Genomic DNA, 10,967 nt, shown 5'->3' on the forward strand with positions numbered 1-10,967 from the left:
TGATCTCACTATTCATGGGTTTGACCCCTATTGGGCTCTGTGCTGACAGCTCAGAGCCTGGAGTCTGCTTGGGATTCTCTGTCACCCTCTCTCTCTGTGCCTCCCCCCTCAAAATAAATGAACGTTAAAATTTTTTAAAAAATTGAGACCAACTGTAGCCACATAGCTTAAGTGTCAGGACTGAGAACTCAGGCCATCTCTATTAACATGACTTTTCTCTTGTTTTAGTAAATTCTTGCCCAAGAGCATCAGTCCGTAAACTAATAACTAACTTCACTGTTTATTTCAGGAAAACTTCTGCAAACTAGTTGATCTGAAAAAACACTTGCTCTTCTTGGCAAGTATCTCTTTTAGATGAAATACATGGTTTACCTGGGCAAATACTTGGCGTATAAAACTTATGACATACTTTTCTTATGAAAAAACATTTCAGGAGGCGCCTGGGTGGCTCAGTCGGTTGGGCATCCAACTTTGGATCAGGTCATGATCTCGAGGTTGGTGGGTTCGAGCCTCACATTGGATTCTGTGCTGGCAGCTCAGGGCCTGGAGCCTGTTTCGGATTCTGTGTCTCCCTCTCTCTCTGCCCCTCCCCCACTCATGCTCTGTCTCTCTCTGTCTCAAAAATAAAAAAATAAACTATAAAAAATTTTAAGAAAAACATTTTAGTTATCAGGACTTGCTTCAAAATTATTGCAGTAGTGTGCCTGCCAATTAGGGTGTCCATCTGTCCTGATTTTCCCAGGTCTGAATGGTCCCCGGGATGTAGGGTTTTTAGTGCTAAATCTGGGAAAGTGTCAGAAAACTAAGGACCTACTCGCCACTATACCACCAGCCCTAAGCTATTATGTCAAAAACTTTATTCAGTCCCCAAAACAATTCCTTGTTTTAAAAGAGCTGTCCTGAGCACCTGGGTGGCTCCATTGGTTAAATGTCCAACTTGAGCTCAGATCGTGATCTCACAGGTCCCAATGTGGGGCTTGAACTCACACTGCGATGACAGTGTACAGCCTGCATTAGATCCTCTGTTTTCCTCTCTCCCTTCCCCTGCCATGCTCAATTTCTCCCTCTCTCCTCCCTATCTCTCTCTTTCAAAATAAATAAACATTAAAAAAAAGAGCTGTCCTAAGTCATTTGTACTCACACTCCCATATCCTGTGAAGTATCACATGCCATCTTCCTCTTTCTGAGGCTACTAAGTTTCTTTCAAAGTACTGTTCTCCCTTACTGTAGTAGATTTAATAAATTTAGCTTTCTTTGATCACCAGGTTATTCTGGTGGTCTCTTGGGAAGATGGCAATTGTTTTACGTATATTTTTTATTTGGCCTATCTTTTCTGTGGGAATGACAATTATTTAAGGAAAGGGAGTATTTATTTTATAACTCCATAAAACACCCACTGTATCAATGTACACTCAAGTGCTACTATCTAATGGTTTTACTATTGAGAATAATATGCAAGATAAAACTAGTATGGGGTTGAGGTTGTCTTGAGTAGGGAAGAAGACCATACAAATGGAGGTGTTGTCTTACTTCAAACTACAAATGACTGTATAATTTGAATATAAGTTTTGGTTATGTATTTAGGCTACAAGGAAGGAATCTTCTTTTCTTTCCTACTTTATTATTTTTTTAGTGGGCCTCACACCCAACATGAAGCCCAATTCTGGGTCCAACACGGGGCTGGAACCCATGACCTTAAGATCAAAAGACCTGAGCTGAGATTGAGAGTCGATGTTTGACCTACTGAGCCACACAATCACTCCACAAAGGAAGGAATAGTCAAATTGATCTAAATATACCAGTATTCATTTTTCTTTCTCTTTGTTTTTAATGTACGAGCTATGGCTAAGAGCTTCTATATTAATGTAATCTCCTTAGGCTGGGATGGATGAATGGAGAGAGGGAAAGGGAAAGAGAATTGGTGGGGAGTGGAGTGGGGTGGAAGAGGAGACTAAATAAATACCCTCTGAGTTTGGAGCTCCAGGAATAGGGAACCATACCTAGAAAGATAAAACATGGGAGGGAAGGTATACATAAAGGAAATGAGATAAATTAAACTAAAGCAAATCTAAAAATTTTATTTTGTGAAATTTTCATCTCTGTCTGCAAAAGGAAGAATTATTAATCAACAAAATAGAAAGCAAAAAGTCTTAATACCCAAGTGCCTTCTGCCAGCTGCTTGAGAAATATTACACATTTATTCTTAGAAATCCACAGTACAAATTCCTTGTGATACCTGGCCAAAACTCTCCCCTATGTTTATTAAGTTGTAAGTAATACTCAAGAAGTGTATTAACTACTTTTGAGAGATTTTTTACAGCTTGGCCAAAACCCTTTGTTTCAAACAAAGTAGTTTTTTTTTTTTTTAATTGTCAGGTACTTCTAGTAGGGGTTGGCCATGCAACAAATCTTTAAATCATTAACTATAGCTATATTAAATTTATAAGAATCAATCCCAATAAGATACATTTGTTAAAAGTTTATTTATTTATTTTGAGATAGAGAGAAGGATAACCAGAGGGGGAGGTGCAGACAGTGGGGGACAGAGGATCCATGTGGGGCTCAAACTTACAAACTGTGAGATGGTGACCTGAGCTGAAATCAGAAGCAAAATGACTGAGCCACCCAGGTGCCCCAAGATACATTTTTTTCTATGTAAGTATGATAATGATATAAATAACTGAAGAAAATCTACTGAAATTTATTGACATTGGGAAATAGTGAGCACACTGTAATGTTTTCTTCAACAACCAGCTAAACAGCAAACAAAGCCAAACAGACACAACTGGAATATAAAGGTTAGAGACAGCAGAACCATAAAGTGACACGGAAGGTAGAGGTGAGTAGAAACAGGTTCTGTGCAAACATCACTTCTTTTGCTTCCTTTCTCTTCCTTTCTCTCATGCATGCCCCTGCCCCCACCAGACCCTAAGCTCTCTACACAATTTCATCACTGCTTTAATGTTTTATCACAATTTTTGTTTATGTGTTATATGTAATCCCCTAGCTTTAGTCCAAAGCTATTTGAGATTATTACTTTTATATTCCTAAATGCTATGGATAACCATGGACTCTATTTTACTATAAGCTTTCTGGGTGGGTGTCATAGCCACTGAGAGGGATTCATGGGCAGCTAGAATCCACGGAGCTCTATCTCTAATTTACCACTGATTTGGTATTTGCTGGTTTTCTAATAGCTTGGAGAAGTCTACCGTAGGGTCCTAGGAGTGACACAAGTGTTTCAACTTCTTAGTGCTATTTAGTTAAACCTCCCTGTGTTTTTACGGTCGTCTCATTTTTTGGGCTTGTAAGAATGTCAACATTTGGTATATTCCTCAACTTTGACTTCCCATCACAAGGTTTTAATGGCGTGTACATATTCCTTTAATCCACACATTTGTATTTCTATTAACTCACCCTGATGGACACTTCAGACTAATACTGCACATCAGTAATTGAAGTTTACTTTTATAAACTCAGTTGTGTTTATTTTATACCAGGGTTATTGCTAGCTACTTCAAATTGATTGGAAAGCATTACTGCTTTTCTAAGGTCCTAGAACAGGTTATACAGCATAGAAAATACTTAATCCTTGACAGCTTCATTGTACTTTTCACTAATATTTACTGGTCCTAGAACAATTTTTGGAGATAATTCTTAAATACCAATTAATTGGTTTATTTGTAATACTTCATAAGTCTGCTTTGGCAATTTTAGTTTTCAAAGAGAACAATTTACTTCAATGGGATTGAAAAATATCCAGATATATCCCTTCTCTAATTTCTAATTTCGTTTTTGGGGGTTGTTCCCTTATATTAAAATTTTCAGGTTTTCTATTTGATTTTATTATTTGTTTTCCCCTTCCTTTCCAACCATCTTTAGATTTATTTATCAGTTCTAGTTTTTCTATTTTGCTATTAATAGATTGTACATTATTTTTTTTTCTTCCATTTTCCTGTTTGTTTGACCTTTCCCCTAACTTTCTCAATTGGAAAGTTTCTTTAAAATTTTTTACCATTCCTACTTAATAATGAAATCATAGAAACCTATAAATTTACCTCTACAACACTGGTCATATTCTGAAAGTGGGATGTTTTTACTCTTTGCTATTTGGGTACTTTTAAATCTAGTAGGAATTATAAGAGAGTGCTTGGGATTTTTTAAGTAACAAGTGTTAAATATTTAATTTGGTTTTTTAATTTTACAAATGCAATGGCTGAAATGATATTCTGTTGTTTTAATGAGCATTTCTCTGGTTAATAGTGAGTTTTAGTATCTTTCAGTTTATTAATTAATTAATTTCTGTTTTCCTCTTCTGTGAATTGTATGTTTTGAACAGTTTTCTATTCATTGCTTGTCATTTACTTTTGATTGTGGGGCTTCTTTTATTTATTTTATATTACAATCACTTGTGGTTTTTTTTTAAGTTTATTTATTTCTTTCGCAAGGGGAGGGGCAGAGAGAGAACCTCAAGTGCAGAGCCTGACATGGGGCTCAACCTCCAAAATATATTGTATTCTTCCGATTTTTGGTGTTCTATTAATTTTATTAATATTATTTTTTATTGTAAAGACATTCTAAATTTAATATAGCTAAATTTATCAATAAATTCTTTTATAGTTTGGTGTGTGTGTGTATGTGTGTGTGTGTGTGCATGCATGTATGCTTTAAGAAAATCTTCTCTGGTTCACGCCAGTCAGAGTGGCTAAAATGAGCAAATCAGAGANCTCTGCTCAGGTCATGATTGGCAGTTCATGAGTTGGAGTCCCACATGGGGCTGCTTGGGGTTCTCTCTCTCTCTCTCTGCCCCTCCCCCACTTGTGCACCCTTAAGTGCACATACATGCTGTCTGTCTCTCTCTCAAAATAAATAAGTTTAAAAAATTGTATTAGATTTCTAGAATAATTTGAGTAGAGTTGACATGTTACAATAGTGAGTATTCCCTCCAGTAGTGTTACAAGTTATCCCAGTAACAATTATTGATAGACTATCCTTTAATGACTGATCTGCAAGAACTCCTCTGCAACATTAGGCTTTCTTGTCAGTGTGGATCTAGTTCTGATTTCTAGGCCTTTCTTGCATCATTTACTACAACTATAACCATCTCAGTTACTATATACCACTGTCTCAGTCACCATGGCTTCACACTAAGTCTTCATATTTGTAGGGAAAGTCTCCCTAACCTGTTCTTTTTAATACCTGTCTTGGTTATTCTTGGCCCTTTGCTTTTCTCTGTAAATCTTAGAATTAGCCTGTCAAGTTTCACTAAAATCTCTCTTGAATTATAAATGAAATTTTATGGCATTTATAGAATAATTTGGGACTGAGTTTTTATTAAAAAAAACTTAATGCTCATTTTTGAGAGAGAGAAAGAGAGGGACACAGAGCATGAGTAGGGGAGGGGCAGAGAGAAAGAGACACAGAATCTGAAGCAGGCTCCAAGCTCTGAGCTGTCAGCACTNTCGGACGCTTAACCGACTAAGCCACCCAGGCGCCCCGAGAATTATTATTTTCATTAATGTTATTTGTTAATGGTTTATATTTTAATAACAATAACATTTATTATTAAGTTACTTGTTTACTATGTTTATACATTTTTTCATTTCAAAATATAAATATATCATTTTTTGGTATTTGAAAAGATTAGATTTGAAATTTAAAATATGTCTGCATTATTTTGCATTTGAAAATATCATTTGTATTTGTGTATACATTTTCATATTTTAAAAAACCATTTTTGTATTTGAAAATATAAATATACATCACTGAAAACAACATATATTCTTGTCCCTGTGTTGATTAATTCTGAACCAAATGATACTTTTCCTCTGCTTTAAATTTTTTTAATGTATTTTTAAAATTTATTTTTGAGAGAGAGAGAGAGAGAGACAGAGCACAAGCAGGGGAGGGGCAGAGAGAGACACACACAAAAAATCTGAAGTAGGCTCCAGGCTCTGAGCTGTCAGCACAAATCCTGACGCAGGGCTGGAACTCGTGAAGTGTCAGATCATGACCTGAGATGAAGCTGGTTGCTTAACTGACTGAGCTACCCAGTTGCCCCATACTTTTCCTGTTTTTAACTAACCAATACTATAGCAGGCAAATCTAGCTTTGCTACTTGCTCCAGGAAATAATTGCTCCTGGAGGTTAAGATTGTAAACCAATTCAAAGAGTTTACTTATTAAGGGATTCACTAGGGATGAACTATGTTCATCTAACCAAAGCTATAATGTCATAAATTCTCTCTGATCCCAGCTAGTTCCCTGCCCTCCAGGATTTACCTTGAGACCACCTAGCCCAGGCCCTAGAACTCTGTATCTGCCTCTTCTGAGACATTTTACTCAGACTCTATCAAGTTTCTTTCCTTCTTTGTTACAGTGGCTCTAATAAACTTGGTTTCCACTGATTAAGAGGCTTTTCTGGCGTTCTTTTGGGGAACAGAAAACTTTTGTTTACAAAATACTGTTATTGACTCCACTGTTGGTATTTTTCATATTTGAATATTGGTAAGATTTTCCTTGTTAGTCCTGTAGATAAAGGTTGCTTAGTCTCCCCTGGGGGAGTCGAATCTGTGCTGGGTAAAGGACAAAAGTAAATTGCCTTGAGATTTGAAAGTATCTCTAGGGGTGCCTGGTAGCTCAGTCAGTTAAGCATCCGACTCCGCCTCAGGTCATGAACTCACTTTGTGAGTTCAAACCCCATGTTGGGCCCTTGGCTGTCAGTGCAGAGACTGCTTTGTTTCCTCTGTCCCCTACTCTTTCTATCCCTCCCTCTCTCCCTCTCTTAAAAATAAATAAACATTAGAGCATCTGGTGGAGGCAAGATGGCAGAGAAATAGGGAGCTCCTTACTCCTGCCCGCCCGCTCAAACAAAGAAGGGCTGTAGCCAAAGGACAATGGACCGCAAGAGTTCAAGAGGAAAAGAGACAGAGTCCACTAAGAAGACAGCCTCATAGGTGTGTAATTGTGAACTGGGGAAGATAAAAACAGGCTGGGACCTGGAGGCACGGAGGAGAGGAGCCCCTTCCTTGGAGAGATGAGGGGAAGAGAAAGAGCAGCTGAAACTGCTCCCTGGAGAAGAGAAAAAACTTGGCCTGGGACAGAGAGGGATCCTATCATCCCATATCTAACCACATGGCATTTGGAGAGAGATCCTATCTCTAGTTGCGGTGCTTTCTTTGAGCTGGGGGCCCCAGTCCCAGGCCGCACCAGGAGGAACTTCTCCCCTACTCCACCTACACAATCACAGGCTGGGAAGCAGCCCCGCCTATGGGATTACATTTTGGGTGGTATCACTAAAGCATGAGGTCTAAGATCTGAAAATGAGGAGGGGTTTGAGACCTAAAACACGGCTCACCTTGGCTACACCCGCAGCACAGGGAGATCGGACCCAAAGGAGTGATTTGCAACTCTTCGTTCAAGAAGGGACTGGGGCACCGCTATTTTTCTCCCCACAACCACCAAGGTGGGGCCTCAAAGAGCGGCGCCCTCAGGACCTGCAGTGGAGGCGAGACCTGCCTACACCAAACCACGCCCATCTGCACTGGAGAGCTGCTTTTTAAAAAATTACTGGAGCCCAGGGCAAGACCAACATGGATGCATTGCTGTGATTAATTCTAGATCAATTCTTGCTATTCAGATATATTTTCCTGTATCCCATTCTTATCTCTCCCCTCTGCTGGACTGGGCACTCTTGTTTTTGGTTTGCTTAAACAGTCACATTTAATCCATTCTCTTGATGCATATTCTATACCTCTGTCATTACCTTCCTTTCTCTCTCTCCCTGGAATAATCAGACTGTTTGGTTTCTCTGGGTAACATTATCTTCAATTTTTTTCTCCTCAACTCCTACCATACTCTCCTTTTTCTCTCTCTGAATTAAGCCTTTTAGTCTCTCTGCCTGATCAATGTTCAATTTCGCTTTCTCCCCACCCTTCATTTCTCTCTTTGTATATGCTCTTCCATCAGCACTGCCTCCATCCTGCTCTTTATTTGTAGCTGGGATTTCTGGTTTTATGCTTTTAGACTGTTTTTTGTCTTTTGTTATTTTTGTTTTGGGTTTTTTTTCTTTTGCTTTGCTTGTTTGCTTGATCTGTCTGTGTGTTTGCGTGCTTTTCTTCCCTGTTTGTCTGTTTTCCTTTCCAGGGCTACCTCAAGAAATAAGCCAAAGTACACATGGTGGAGAGTCCCAAATATCACTATGAGTAGGGAAATAAAATAAACAAATTCTCAACAAGAGAGACTAAGGAACACCATTAACAAAACACTTCCTGAATGAACAGGTCATGGACAGTCAATAAGCCTTCTTTAATACAGCGGTACTCACTGGTACAGAGTGCATAACAAGCTTTTAAAACTTACAAGAGACAGAAACCTAGCCAAAATGACGAAATGGAAGGACTCTCCTCTAAAGAAATTCCAGGAAGAAATGACAGCTAAAGAATTGCTCAAAACAGATATAAGCAACATAAATGAAAAAGAATTTAGAACAATAGTCATAAAATTAATTGCTGGGTTTGAAAAAGGCATGGAAGACACCAGAGAAGCTACTGTTACAAAGATTATGGACCTTAAAAATAGTTGTGATGAATTTAAAAATGCTATAAATGAGGTGCATAATAATATGGAGGTGGCCACTGCACAGACTGAAGAGGCAGAGAGGAGAAGAGGTGAATTAGAAGACACAATTATAGAAAAGAGAAAGCCAGGAAAAAGAGAGATCAATTGATCCAGGAGCACAAAAGGAGAATTTGAGAACTGAGTGATGCAATCAAATGGAACAATATCTGTATCACAGGAGTTCTAGAAGAAGAAGAGAGAAAAGGGGGCTGAAGGGGTACTTGAACAAATTATAGAGAACTTCCCCAATCTGGGGAAGAAAACAAGACATTGAAATCCAAGAGGCACAGAGGACTCCACTCAGATGCAACTTGAATTGATCTTCTGTATGACATATCATAGTGAAACTAGAAAAATATAAGGATAAAGAGAGAATTCTGAAAGCAGCTAGGGATAAAGGGCCCTAACATACAAAAGGAGGTCTATCAGAGTAGTAGGAGACCTACGTACTGAAACTTGGCAGGCCAGAAAGGAATGGCAGGAAGTCTTCAATGTGATGAACAGGAAAAATATGCAGCCAAGAATCTTCTATCCAGGAAGGCTGTCATTCAGAATAGAAGGAAAGATAAAGGTTTTCCTAAATAAACAAAAATTGAAGGAATTCATCACCACTAAACCAGCCCTACAAGAAATCCTAAGGGGGACTCTATGAGGGAAATGTTGCAAGGAACATAAGGTACCAGAAACACCAATAAAAGCATGAGTCATACAGAGAACACAATGACTCTAAACCCATATTTTTCAATAATAACACTGAAATGTAAGTGGACTAGATGCTCCAATCAAAAGACATAGGGTATCAGAATGGATAAAAAACCAAAATTTATCTATTTGCTGTCTACAAGAGACTCATTTTAGATCTGAGGACATCTTCAGATTGAAAGTAAGGGGATGGGAAAATATCTATCATGCTACTGGAAGTCAAAAGAAAGCTGGAGTAGCTATACTTATATCAGACAAACTGGACTTTAAAGTAAAGGCAGTAACAAGAGATGAAGAAGGGCATTATATAATAATTACAGGGTCTATCCATCAGGAAGAGCTAACAATTATAAATGTTTACCAAATTCGAGAAGACCCAAATATATAAAACAATTAATCACAAACAGAAATAATCTTATGGATAAGAATGTGCTAATAGCAGGGGACTCTAATACTCCACTTACAGCAATGGATAGATCAACTAGATAGAAAATCACTAAGGAAACAATGGACCTGAACAACATATTGGACCAGATGGATTTGACAGATATATTTAGAACTCTACATCCTGAGGCCGTGGAGTTCACTTTCTTCTCAAGTGCACATGGCACATTCTCCAAGATAGATCACATACTGGGACATAAAGCAGCACTCAATAAATATAAAAGAATTGAGATCATACCATGCACACTTTCAGACCACAATGCTATGAAACTTGAAATCAACCACAGGAAAAAGTGGAAAACCTCCAAAAACATGGAGGTTAAGGAACACCCTACTAAAGAATGAATGGGCCAATCAGGCAACTAGAGAAGAAATTAAAAATTATATGGAAACAAATAAAAGTGAAAATACAACAATCCAAACTCTTTGGGATGCAGCAAAGGCAGTCCTAAGAGGAAAGTACATTGCAATCCAGGCCTATTTCAAGCAACTAGAAAAAGCACAAATACAGAATCTAACAGTGCACTTAAAGTAACTAGAAGCAGAGCAGCAAGAGTACCCCAAACCCAGCAGCAGAAGAGAAATAAAGATCAGAGCAGAAATAAACAATATAGAAAAAAAAAAAACCAGTGGAACAGATCATGAACCAAGAGTTGGTATTTTGATGGACACTTAGGCTCTTTCCATGTCCATCAACAGATGAATGGATCAAGAAGATGTGGTTTATCTATACCATGGAATACTACATGGCAATGAGAAACAATGAAATCTGGCCATGTGTAGCAACATGGATGGACCTTGAGGGTGTTATGCTGAGCGAAATAAGTCAGGCAGAGAAGGACAAATATCATATGTTTGCACGTATAGGAGGATTAGGAGGAACTTGACGGAGGAACAAGGGGGAGAAGAAGGGCGGAAATGGTGGGGGAAAGGGAGAGAAGCAAACCATGAGAGACTCTTGAATGCTGACAAAAACTGAGGACTGATGGATGTGGGGGGAGGGGGGATGGGCATGGAGGAGGACACTTGTGGGGATGAGCACTGAGTGTTATGTGGAAACTAATTTGACAATAAACTATTAATAAAAAAAAAAAAGAGTTGGTATTTTGAAAAAATTAAAAAAATTGATAAACCTCTAGCCAGGCTTCTCAAAAAGAAAAGAGAGAGCACCCAAATAGACAAAATCATGAATGAAAATAGATT

The sequence above is a fragment of the Crocuta crocuta genome, unplaced genomic scaffold, assembly GCF_008692635.1.
Source record: "Crocuta crocuta isolate KB4526 unplaced genomic scaffold, BGI_CrCroc_1.0 scaffold97, whole genome shotgun sequence".
Taxonomy (NCBI): Eukaryota; Metazoa; Chordata; class Mammalia; order Carnivora; family Hyaenidae; genus Crocuta; species Crocuta crocuta.